A 13,938-nucleotide genomic window follows, 5' to 3' on the forward strand; every position below is an offset into this window, starting at 1 on the left:
ATACAGTGTCAGTTGCAGCCTCCAAACTAGTTCTAGCCTTAGGAAATATGGTCCATCCCAATAATCTTGAAAAATTCCTCAGGAAAGTCTCACTAGAATCATAGAGAAGCTGTTTCCAATGAGTCTGAGAGCTGCAACGAGTGGGATGTTGCCTGTAACTCCTAGAGAATCAATTCACTCATTTTCTTAGCTACCAGGATGCTTGCTTCAAGTTCAGTGGATCCCATCCTCAGCAACTTACCTGAGGTTCGACTTTTCCCCAGAGGCATCTCTTATCAATGATTGGCCAATGTGTTCTATTAGCTTCAGTATGGGACGTCCTTGTAAGACCATCTCAGTGTCAGACCACCCAGGGGCCATCCTTAGCAGTTTACTTAGAAAATCTTTCTCAAAATTATCTATATTCTACTTGAACTGCCAATATCCTAACGGGAGCCATAATGATCTGTCTTTACTGACTATGAGGCTTACTTCTCTTATCCTTCTTAATCCACTCCTCACACTGTGGTGAGAGTGATCAGCCACATGCACAGTGGGTGAGTCTCCAAACCCTTAACCTTTCCTTTGTGATCCCGGATGTGCCAGCCTTGCCTGTAACAGGGGCCTAAGCTCAATTCTTCCTTCTCTTTCTCTAACTTGCCATGTTTCTTTGAAGTTTTGGGCCTTTGCACATGCTTCCCCTCTGCATGGGATTCCCCCTTCAGCCCAACTTACATAAATGATCAACGTCTCACTCTTCCCCCCTGTAAAAAGGGATGAATCTACCATTACGCAAAACTGCTCAAAGACGAAATAAAATAAGCATACACTTGACATATGTTAGTCTTTTTTTTTTTTTTTTTTTTTACATTTTTTTTTTTTTTTTTTAATTTATTTTTGGGACAGAGAGAGACAGAGCATGAACGGGGGAGGGGCAGAGAGAGGGAGACACAGAATCGGAAACAGGCTCCAGGCTCTGAGCCATCAGCCCAGATGCCTGACGCGGGGCTCGAACTCACAGACCGCGAGATCGTGACCTGGCTGAAGTCGGACGCTTAACCGACTGCGCCACCCAGGCGCCCCGACATATGTTAGTCTTAAAACATTTATCCCGGCATTTTAAGTTTTGTCCTTTAATCTTTTACTTGTGATTTCGCGGAGGCTCAATGTTAAAAGCAAACTTTAAAGGACTGATTTATATCAGTTAAGAAACTTGTAGAGCATCTTGCTGTGCAGCAATCTCACTGAAGTTGGTAATTACTGTCAGGTTAATAATATCCCCTAGAATTTTGTGCCTTTGTCAAATGCAGATGTTGGCCTGTTATAATTTTCAAAAGACTACTTTGTTCCGCAATCTGTTTAAAGATCAGATAAAAGCCATTAATGAAATTTACACACTTTCAGGGACCCTGACATGAAGAAAAAGAAAGATTCCAAATAAATGAGCAAGTAAAAGAACATTAATTAGCATCTAATTAGTAATAGCAGAGTGCAGTGCTCGATGATTTAAAACTAAATGGAAGCCTTTGTAAATATATAAGGTGGGAGCATAGCTAAGTTCTCCTTGAGATAAAATTAATGTCACTCTAATATATAAATTCTCCTCCCCCCAAAAAAAAACTTGTCAAATAAAAACAAAGTTTTATCAGGCATCGATATCAGGATAGAACTACCTTGTACATCAAGAGGGAAGGGCATATAAAGGACTAAATAAGCCTCTGAAATGTAAAGATACAGTTTGATTCTGGAGATAAAAACAAATGCTTAAGCCAGCCACAATGATGTCATTTAAGTCAAACTGTTAGAACATTTTAAGATGCTATCATTTAAAATAATCTAAGGAAATATTTAATTTTAAGGTTCAAAACCCTAGGTATATGAACACTAAATTTAAAAGAAAAAAAAACATCCTCAGCATCTTTAAGAAATTAAAAATTTTAGGGGCGCCTGGGTGGCTCAGTTCATTAAGTGATCAACTCTTGCTTTAAGCTCAGGTCATGATCTCACAGTTTCAGGAGTTCAAGCCCCACGTTGAGCTCCATAGGGGCAGCAGGGAGCCTGCTTGGGATTCTCTTTCTCCCCCTCTTTCACTGCCCTTTCACTGGCTCTGTTCACTCTATCTCTGTCTCTCTAAAGATAAATCAGCTAAAAAAAAAGAAATTAAACATTTAAATTCAACATTCAGCAGCATATCAAATTCTTCTTGGAAGATTCCTTTTAATTTTCAGAGAAGCGGGATAGGAACTGTTCTAGTAAACAACATTCTGCTTTTAGCAGGAAAGAGACATCAAAATTGATGACAGTGACAAAGATAAAGGCATCAGAGCCAGCAGATCTGAGTACTGCCATAGTTCTAAAAGACCTAGACCTTGCACTCAGGAAGATTTCAACCAATTCTATTTTTCCTTATCGGCCGTGTGATTTAGGCAGGCTACTTGGACTTTCTAAGCCTCCGTTTCCTCATACGGTAGGTGGAAATAATAATACATGCTCATGGTGTTGTTGTAAAGGATGCAGTAAGTATATGAAATGGGGTTCCAGATTCAAACCCAAGCAGTGTGACCCCAGGAACAACATTTCTTTTCTCTTTCCAGCCTTGAGATATAACTGACATGTAACACTCTGTAAGTATAAGGCATACAGCCGCATGACGATTTGATACAATATACTGCAAAATAATTACTACAATAAGATGAGTTAATACCTTACTCACACACACAGACCAGAATTGGTGAAAACCTTTAAGATTTAGTTTCTTAGCAATTTTCAAGCATACAATACAATATTGTCAACGAGGTCACCATGTTCTACATCAGATCCCCAGAATTTACTCGTCTTGTCACTAGGACTTTGTACACTTTGACCAACTCCCATTTCCTCCAGACCCTGGCAGGCAACCAACAATGCACTCTATTTCTGTAATTTCAGTTTTAACTGATTCCACATATAAGTGATAGCATGCAGTATTTGTCTTTCACTTTTTGGTTTATTTCTTTTAGTATAATGTCCTTGAGGTTTATCGATGTTTTTGCAAAAGTCAGTTTCCTTCTTTTTTTATGGATGAATCATATTCTACTGTATACATATAACAAATTTTATTTATCCATTGATTTGTTGATGAACTTCCAAGTTGCTGTCATGTCTTGGCTATTCTGAATAATGCTTCAATGAATATGGGAATATAGAGGTGTCTTCAAGATAGTGATTTTGTTTTCTTTGGATATAAACCAAGAAGTGAGATTACTAGATTAAATGGTAGTTTTATTTTTTTTAATGTCTTTAGTATTTATTGATTTTTTGAGAGAGAGAGGCAGAGGGTGAGCTGGAGGCAGAGAAAGAGGGAGACACAGAACCCAAAGCAGGCTCCAGTCTCTGAGCTGTCAGCACACAGCCTGATGCGGGGCTCGAACTCACGAACTGTGAGATCATAACCTGAGCTGAAGTCAGACACTCAACCAACTGAGCCACTCAGGAGCCCCAGTTTTATTTATTTATTTATTTATTTATTTATTTATTTATTTATTTATTTATTTTTTGAGACATCGCCATTCTCTTTCCTACAGTGTCTGTACCAATTTACATTCCTACCGACAGTGCACAAGAGCTCCCTTTCTTCCACATCCTCATCAATGTCAACACTTTTTAGCACTTACCTTTATGCCGGTAGCCATTCTAGTAAGTGTGAGGGGGTATCTCATTGTGGTTTTTATTTGGATTTTTCCAGGGCCCATATTCTTGACAGTTACCCAAGACTTACATAGTCCTGGTACATGTTATATATGCCTAACACTCAAGACCTGCCAGGGAGACACAGCTATCATTTAAAACATAATTGTTTGGACGCCTGGGTGGCTCAGTCAGTTAAGCGTCCGACTTCGGCTCAGGTCATGATCTCGTGGTGTGTGAGTTCGAGCCCTGCGTCAGGCTCTGTGCTGACAGCTCAGAGCAAGACTGAAAATACTGGGGGAAATAATCAGGTAATCCTGGGAGTGAGGAGTGGGGAAGTGAGAACAAAGAGTAAAAGGATGAATAATTCAGTTGCCAGAGGCATTTATGAGGTCAATATATTATATGTCTGTGTTATACTTTAAAAACTGAAATAATCATATAATAAAATGCAGAGATCTTAAGATCTGAAGAGCTCCTCTTAATGCAGAATTGACTAGAATGGGGCATGAGGAAAATTCCTGAGGGTTGGATATATCCTATACCTCATTTTCCATAGTGTTACCTGGGTGTGTATAAGCAATACATTTCATTACAATGAGTGGGGATAAGAATATAAAGTATATTATATGCTTTCAATGAATAAGCATTTACAACAATAGCTAGGTTATAGTAAATACTCAAAAATATTTGCTATGATGATTCATAGGCCAATATGGGTATCGTCCTGACTGTGCAGAGGTAAGAAATTAGGCTGGAGAGAGGGACAGAGGATCAGACCATGGAGGGACCCATGGGTCACACCAAGGAGTTGGTACACTGGTCAGATACCAGCAGGGAGGATTTTAGTAAGAGCATGAGGTAGATTTTACATCACATGCTGTCACTCATGCAGCAGTGTGGAGGACAGTTTGCAAAGTGAGAGACAAATGTAGGGTAGGTAAATCATTCAAAAACCCTTGAACCTCACTTTCCTCATTTGTAAATGAGGATAATAAAAGCCTAATATAACTCACAATGTTGGAAATGACTGGAAAATGATGTAATGTATAAGAATGGATGTTGATATTTAGGAAGTTCTGTGGAGAATAAAGTTAGATGTGTGATGATATTGGGATGCATCATATGTTCTTAGGTATCATTAGCAAGTAGCTCCTGCACAGGGGAAAAATATCCAGGGATAAATCACTCCCCACCGCTCCCCATTTTCAGTTGCTTACCTGTCCCACTGGTGAAACATGATGGAGGAGAACAATTAAATGGCTGTGACTATACTAGCATATTCTATGTGCAAAACGAGTTAAAAGAGAAAAGGAAAAGTATACCCTGCATAGTCCCTGGCATTCCAAGCGCTGGTTATCCCAGAACTTGGGAGAACCGTGCAAACAAATTACTAAGTAATTAATTCAGAATGATCACTGTTGAAGGGAGCTTGCCCCAAAAGGCGCTCTGAAAATGCCTTACTAGTCCTTTGTCACTAGCTTGGGTGGCTGATTTCTTTGTAAGACGTTCTTAGCTCTGGTGTCTTTCATGTTTCAGAGAAGTGACATGAAGTTGTTGTGGTTACAGCCTGAAGTAACTCAAAAAGATTTGGAATTTTATTCTCCATCTTTATTTAATTAAACAAATGGAAATCTGCCCTCTTGCCAAATATATTATCCCTTGCCAATTAAGTCATTAACAGAGGCTCAGGGGCTGAATTCTCCATTAAGAGAAATAATTTTCTGGCAATTCACTTTTGGATTGAGTGCTGATTAGCCTTTCAACCTAAATCTAAACTGTGAAAGCTGAGCACTTTAAAAAGCAATCTGAAAAACAAGAATATTGGGTATAGATTTTTGCCGCCCTAGACATTAGCCTATAACCATGCAGGCTTACCAGGCACTTGAAACACGGCTAATCAGGTTGAAATGTGCCAAAAGTATAAATATAAGCTGAATTCTGAAACTTAGCAAAAAATATAGAATGTAAAATATCTTATAGATAATCTCAATATAGATTATATGTGAAAATGACTCTTTGGAAATATGGAGTTAAATAATGTATTATTAAAATTAAATTTATCTTTGGGGCACCTGTGTGGGTAAGTCAGTTAAACTTCGACTTTGGCTCAAGTCATGATCTCATAGTCCGTGAGTTTGAGCCCCAAGGTCTGTGCTGATAACTCGGAGCCTGGAGTCTGCTTCAGATTCTGTGTCTCCCTCTCTCTACACCTCTCCCGCTCACACTCTGTCTCTCTCACTCTCTCTAAAAAAGAAAAAAAAATTAAAATTAAATTTATCTGTTTCTTTACAAAGTAGCCACATCTCTTAAGTGGATATCAGAAATTTTCAAATTATATATATACAATGTATTTGTGACTTGCATATTTCCATTGAACAGTTCTTAATACATACCTTTTACAATTACATGAAATAGAAAAATTATAAGTCAGCATAGGACATTGTATAATTATAAAGGTATAAAACTTGAGGATATAACATTGTAAATATGTATGCACTCAACATAGTAGCACCTAAATTATATATATATATATATGTATGTATATACATATATATATATATATAATACAATATTAAGACATTAAAAAGAATGAAACCTTGCCACTTGCCACAACATGGAAAGACCTCCAGGGCATTATGCTAAGTGAAATAAGTCAGAGAAAAAGAAGTACCTTATTATGTCACCTATATGTAGAACAAGAATAGAAAAACAAACAAAAAAAAAACCAAAAACAAACCCCTAGGTATAGAGAACAGATTGGTAGTTACCAGAGGCTGGGGGTAGAGGTTGGACAAAATGGGTAAAAAGGAGTCAAAGGTACAAATTTTGAATTATAAATGTCATAAGTCATATGAGTATTTAATACACAGCATGGTGATTATAGTAAATAACATTGCATTGCATATTTGGAAGTTGTTTGTTAAGGGAGTAGGTCTTCAAAGTTTTCATCACAAGAAAAAAAAAAAAGAATGTAACTATGTTTGGTGACGGATGTTAACTAGACCTATTGTGGTGACCTTTCACAATATATACATATATTGAATTATTATGTTGTACTCATAAACTCATATAGGGTTGTATGTGAAGTCAACCTCAACACTCACAAAAAAAGTGGTTTCCAAAAACTAAACAAACGCTGCAGCTTGAGAAGGTGTGAGTTATCGATTGTGTTAAAAGTTGCTGCTTTTATTACTTTGTTTATGGAGACTGTTGACACAGAACACTTTCATCACAGACTATGATCTGTTGTAAAATCAGCAGTTTTGGGTTCAAACTCATCAGCTGCTTCCTCTGTCAAATGGGGTTATGAAGACAAAACAGTCAGTATATACATACATATGTGTCTGGGTCATTCATGTAGAATGAGGCAAGGACAAATCTTAAGATCTAGACAGAACAAAGGGCACCGGGAGGAGTTGTCTGGTAGGTGGCCACGTTCTGACAAAATTCTGAGTTTAAGGATATCAGGTAGGAAAGAGTCACATGGGCATAGCGTATTTAAGTGGACAACATCAAAAGGAAAGATAATACTGTGATAATTACTGCCCAGGACATATGACACATGAATGCTAATTCCAGAACAAAGTCACCTTACTTTAGCTCCCTTTCCCTCTAAAAAATGGGTCATTTTTATTTATTTTTGAATAAAACTGAGATCATGCCATGCATGTGATTTAGGTACCCTGATTTTTTTTTCACTAAACATTATATCCTGAACATTTTCATATGACATCAAATTTCCTTTAAAACTGTAATTTTTAATGGCTGTGTAACCATTTATTATATGGATATACCACCATTTATATGACTGTTTTTTTTTTTTTTACTGTTTGACATTTGTGTTTATTTCCTAACATTTAGTTCTATGGAAAGTATCACTGTGGCAATATCAAACCTATAATGCCTTTTGTGAAAAGTGGTCAAGTACTGCTCTTTGTGGATTAAACATAAGTTATACTGAAGAGGGCATAGAATAGAGTAGATATTTTATGAACTTAGTTCTCTTCTCCCTCCTTATAGGGAAGGGTCAGTCATTTCAGAGCTAGAGGGACTTTTAGAAAACCTTTAATTGACCCTACACCTGCATGGCAAAAGTTTATTCAAGGTGATCTCTGAACAATCTGCATCCTCTTTTTGTAACTGGCCATAAGATTTCAAGTCTTCCTGCCTGCGTGTCTGTCTCTCCTCCTTCTTTATTTCCTTTATTTTCTTCCTCCCCACCCTACCCAATGATTAAAGTAGATTATGAGTAAAAATGCCAAAGTTGGATTCCCTTGGTTCTAATTTCAAATCCATAATTTTTAAACTAGAGGATAATATTTATACCTGAAGCATAAGCAGTAACAAGTGCTTAATAAATGTTTGCTTAAAAGTCAGAATAATACAAGAAACTAAGTTCAAGTTCTAAAAACTAAACTATGGCCTAGCTTATAAACTGGTCTTCTTTAACTGGGGGTGGGGGGGGTGGGGGGTGGGGGTGGGGGGGAAAGCCCTCATGATCCTAGACCGATTGTGGGCATTAAAAGACATAAGATATTTAGGAATCTTACCATGGGACTTGACATTTGACACATAATTACTGATCATTAATAATTTGTTGGTGATAATAATATGAAAAAAGTAATCATTTATAATAACACATGATTATGAAGTGGATAATGTATCTAAGGCAAAGGATAAGTGCTGTGAGCCTGGTTACACAGAGGTTTGTGAGGAGAAATCCCAATCATTACAAAGTAAACATCTTTTGTCATGACATTTAGTTATGTTTTACAAAACTTTATTATGACAATGATAAATGATCATGCATTGCACAGAAATCTGTTGTGTTTCTATACACTAATGCTGAAATAACAAAAAGAGGAATGAAGAAAACACTTTCATTTACGATTGCATCAAAAAGAATAAAAATACTCAGGAATAAATTTAAGTAAATTGGTAAAAAGACCCACACTTGGAAAACTAAGATATTGATGAAGGAAATTGAAGTAACACAAATACATGGAAATATCTACCATGCTCATGGACTGGAAGAATGACTATTGTTAAATGTCCAAACCACCTAAAGCAATCTACAGGTTTGATGCAATCCCTATCAACATACCAAGAGTATTTTTCACAGGACTAAAATAATCATAAAATTTGTTTGGAACCACAAGAGACCCCTGAATAGGCAAAGTAAATGAGAAAGAACAAAGCTGGATGTATCACAATTCCAGATTTCAAACTATACTACAAGTATATAGTAATCAAAACAGTATAGTACTGATACAAAAATAGACACCTAGATCAATCAAACAGATTTGAGACCAGAAATAAACTCATGCTTATATGGTCAAATAATCTATGACAAAGGAGATAATAATATACAATGGGAAAAATACAGTCTCTTCAATAAATGGTCCTGGGAAAACGGGACAGCTACATGCAAAAGAAGGAAAACTACTTTCTTGTGTCATACAAAAAAAATAAATTCAAAATGGATTAGATGTTAAATATAAGACCTGAAACCATGAAACTCCTAAAGGAAGACATAGTAAACTCATGAACATTGGCTTTAACAACGTAAAAATAAACTACTGGAACTGCACCAAAAGAAAAAGCTTTTGCACAGTGAAGGAAATCATCAACAAAATAAAAGGCAACCTACTGAATGAAAGAAGATATTTACAAATGGTATATCTGGTAAAGATTAATATCTAAAGTGTATAAAGAACTCATATAACACTCCCAAAACAAATAATCCAGTTAAAAATGGGCAGATGTGCTGAGGAGACATTTTATTTCCAGAAAGAAATGCAGATAGCCAACAGACACATGAAGAAATGCTCAGCATCACTAAGCAACAAGAAAACACAAATTAAAACCACAGTGAGCTATTACCTTACACCTGTCAGAATGGCTGGCATAAAAAAGACAAGATTAATAACTGTTGACAAAGATGTGGAGAAAATGGAACACTTGTGCACCATTCATGGAAATGTAAATTGGCAACGCCACTCTGGATAACAGTATGGAAGTTCCTTGAAAAAATAAAAACAGAAGTACTATATGATCCAGTATTTGTATTTCTGTGTATTTACCTGAATAAAAAACCCACTAAGCTGAAAAGATATAAGCACTCCTGCATTTATTGCAGCATTATTTACAATAACCAAGGTATGGAAGCAACTCAACTGTCCATCAATAGATGAATGGATAAAGAAGACATGGTGTGTATACGCAATGGAATATTATTCAGCCATAAAAGAGAATGAAATCTTGCTGTTTAGGACAACATGGATCGATCTAGAGGGTATTATGCTAAGTGAAATATGTCAGACAGAGAAAAATATATACCATATGATTTCACTTACATGTGGAATCTCAAAAACAAAACCACAAAAAATAGAAACAGACTTATAAACACACTGGTGGTTGCCAAAGGGGAGGGGGTGGGGGTAAGCAAAATAGGTAAAAGGGATTAAGAGGTACAAACTTCCAGTTATGAAATTTAGAGGTCACAGGGAAAAAATACACCATAGGCAATATTATCAATAATATTGTAATAATTTTGCATGGCGACAGATATAACCATACTTATTGTGGTCAGCATTTCATAAGGTATATAACTGTTAAATCACCATGTTGTACCGCTGAAACTAATAATACGTTATGTAACTATACTCAATTAAAAAAATGATCACAGGGGCACCTAGGTGGCTCAGTTGGTTGAGCATCCGATTTTGGCTCAGGTCATGATCTCATGGTTTGTCAGTCCCAGCCCCATGTCGGGCTCTGCGCTGACAGCTCAGAGCCTGCAGTCTGCTTTGGGTTCTGTGTCTCCCTCTCTTTCTGTCCTCCGCTGCTTGTACTCTGTCTCTTTCTCTCTCAAAAAAAAATAAACATTAAAAAAAGTTCACAAATTTATATCATATTTGTGGTCTTCTCATAAATACCAAAGTGACTTAATGAAACCACTCAAAATTTCTTAATTGTTTTGAAATCTCTCTCATACGTAACATTTTACGTTCATTGTGACATATTCACAATATTTTCTGTCTTCCTTTGTTTCAAATCATTCTGGAAAAAAAAAAATCTAATTCAGCACAAGACAAGCAGATTCCTATGCTTTCTCCCTACCTCTTCTATCTCTGGTTCAGTCATTTGTCATTCACATCAATTTAGGATTGTGGGGTTTTTTTTTTTCTGTTTTGTTTTCCAAAAGTTTTTTCACCTCCTAGATTCTGCACCATAAAAGAGCCAGGATCTGACACAAGAATCAATGATTGCTCCTTTAAAGAAGAGAACCAGAAGGAGGGAAAGATTTCCAACACTCATAAATTAAAATGTGAAAAATATAAAATGGTACAAAATGGCAGATGTCACAGTGGTCATGAAAAAGTCCTCGACGCTGAGGCTGTGTGGAGACAGCCAGTATTCTTTGAGCACAGAGCGGGTGGTGGATAAGGCAGGAGAGTGAGATTAATCATTTATGGCACCCAAATAAGAAAAGAGGGTTTCGGATTGGTTTTCTTTCAGAGAAGGCCACGCTTTCTAGCTACAACATAATGCCATTTGGATTGACAAAAAGAAGACTAAGAGAGAAGCTGAAGGTAACAGCGATTGTCCATATATTAACAGCAAACCTCAGAGAGAGCCATAGCACTGCATACTGCAAACTCACTTCTCTAGAGTGGCATTAATACTCATTCTGATTTGCCTTTGGGAAAAGTCGGCCACAGAGATAGGATGGAAACACGGAGACTGTGTGGAATACATGGGTTTTGCAAGAAGGGAATAAAGAATGTGGCTAAAGTTATGAGTTTGTAGGCACCACGGAAGACTTGGGATGCACTGTGTGTACAAACTTCCCAAGCCTCCGTGATGCTTCTTTCACACTGTAGGGGTACAGCAGGCTTTGCACATATGCCATGCATCTTTATAATGCCTATATCCGGAGATAGAGCTGTCCGAAGCCACATATTTGTAAAATATGAAGGAACTTTTTAAAAATTTTGTTAGCCCAGGGCAACTCTCCCCCTTCCCTTGGGGTACAAGTTTCTCTCCAACTCCAGCCAAGAGGTTGGTTATGGAGTTGCCCTTCACTTCACATAAGTAGGCATGTGACTCTTGAATGACTGAGCCTTAGTTCTTGTTCACCCACTGCTCTGCTCCCAGGCATAGTCAGGTGATAAAAAAAAAAAATAGGCTAAGAAAGAGAATCCTTCCCTGGGGAGGTGTGTGTGTGTGTGTGTGTGTGTGTGTGTGTGTGTGTGTGTGTTACTTGAGGGTGTTGGGGAAAAAGTTATTTTTTAGATTTGGAGGCCTAAACATAGAAGTACAGAACCACCTGCAACCATAGGGCCAGTGTTGTGGGGAAGAACAGCTTACAAAAAAAAGATATATACAAAAAGGCAAACAAAGAAAAGGGAATAAGTGGTGATTCACTGTTAGAGTAATAGGCATAGGGTTCTCTGAAACTAGCCCTACAGTTGACCATTCTGTATTCTGCTTACATAAGCCAAAAAAGTTGACCCTAATTTTTGCTTACCCTTATTCCAATCAGCCTTGTTACTTGTTATCAGGATGGTCCTTAGCCAAACAAAGAATTTGTATTGTTTACACTAAAGCAAATACAGGTAAGAGTGGATTTGGTTAAGTAAATCACATAATGGTTGATAGAGGAGGCAGCATTTAATGCAAGGTGGGACTCCCGCAGAAGGAAACTGGAGGAGACACATTCTTGGCACAAAGAACCATATGGACAAAAAGAAAGGCATTAGAAAGTACTGAATGTATTCAGGACAGAGATCGGTTTGGTCAGAGCATGAGAGAAAGAAATGTATACATCCTCCCAAAGATATTTCCGTGACTGATATTTTCTCATCTGATTTCAGCTTAAAAGCTACTTCCCCTGACCTAGCTAGCTAGCTCCCCAAAGGAGCTTCCTCTGACCATTCTAATGCTCCCAGTCATTTACAGTTATATACTGGTTTTGTTGACTTTGTAGCACTAATGCCAGGTGCAATTATCTAGATTGTTGGTTCTGTGCTCTTTTGTCTGTCTCATCCACTGGATTATGAGTTCATAGAAACAGGTGCTTTGTTTGTCTTGCACACCTGGTTGTCAGTGCCCATAAAGGAGCCTGCATGAAGCAGGTGCTAAGTAAATACCTGTTGAGAGACAAGGGGGTGGGAATGGAAAGAAAAGTCAGAGCCAGATGAGAACTGTAGAAATCAAACTTTATGCAGAAGAGGATAAAAATCTGGAGGTACACTGTCAGAGCTATGCTTTTGGGAGACTGACTCATTCGGTGTGTAGGAGGTGGGGAGTGGGTGAGGAATGACAGGGATGCCAGACCACTGCAAATGCCCAGGCAACAGTTAATGTTTGTTGGTTGAGTGAATTATTTGAGGGATTGGGAGTCTTCATAATTACAAGAAAAAAAGTGCTAAATGCATCATGTTTTTTTTTCTTTTTCTCCACCTCTCTGAGTTAGTTTATCAGTTGACTTTTTTCTTCCTACTGGTAATGATTTTCCAAGCAGTATCTTTCATATGAATCTACAATGCCGGCCGACCTCCCCACCCTGTCCCATCAGGAATGGCTTTAAAAAGAGAACAGTGGCGATAGCTGTTCAGTCAAATATAAAAATGCCAAAATCTGCCATCATGAGTTCCCCAAGCTTCCTATGTCCCTGAGGCAGAAAAAAATCAATCTTACCCCACCCACACAAACTCATGCTGGTCCAACAGACCCCCATTGTCCTTCACAGACCTTGTGTGTTTAGTTTGGGTATTTTATTTTGCACGCTTTTACATTTGATATAAATAGTCTCATATTACATATTGCTATATTACAATTTTATTGTTTTTAAACATCTGACTTATGAGATTTAGCCAAAGTAATGTATAGCTTGAATCTATTACCACTCTATTATATTCTCATTATGTGAGTAACGTGTACTTTAAATACTTTCCTACTAAAGAACATTTTAGTTCTATTATTTTTTTATCTTTCACACAATGCTATGTTGAACATGCTTGTATATGTTTCCTTGTATTCTTATGCAAGGAAATCTCAATTTCTAAGCATGGAATTGCTGAATCCAATGTACAATATTCTACTTTGTTAGATTTTGTCTGATTGTCCTGAAAGACTGCTGAGTCACTTATACATCTTTTAGAAGTATATGAGAGCTATTTTCCCATATCCTTGTCATTCCCTTGGAATTGTAAGACATTTAGATTTTATTATATTTGTACATATATAATGAGCATGCATTAATTTGCATTTTTTAATTCTTGT

This window comes from Panthera onca, chromosome D2, assembly GCF_046562875.1.
Source record: "Panthera onca isolate mPanOnc1 chromosome D2, mPanOnc1 haplotype 2, whole genome shotgun sequence".
NCBI classification, from domain to species: domain Eukaryota; kingdom Metazoa; phylum Chordata; class Mammalia; order Carnivora; family Felidae; genus Panthera; species Panthera onca.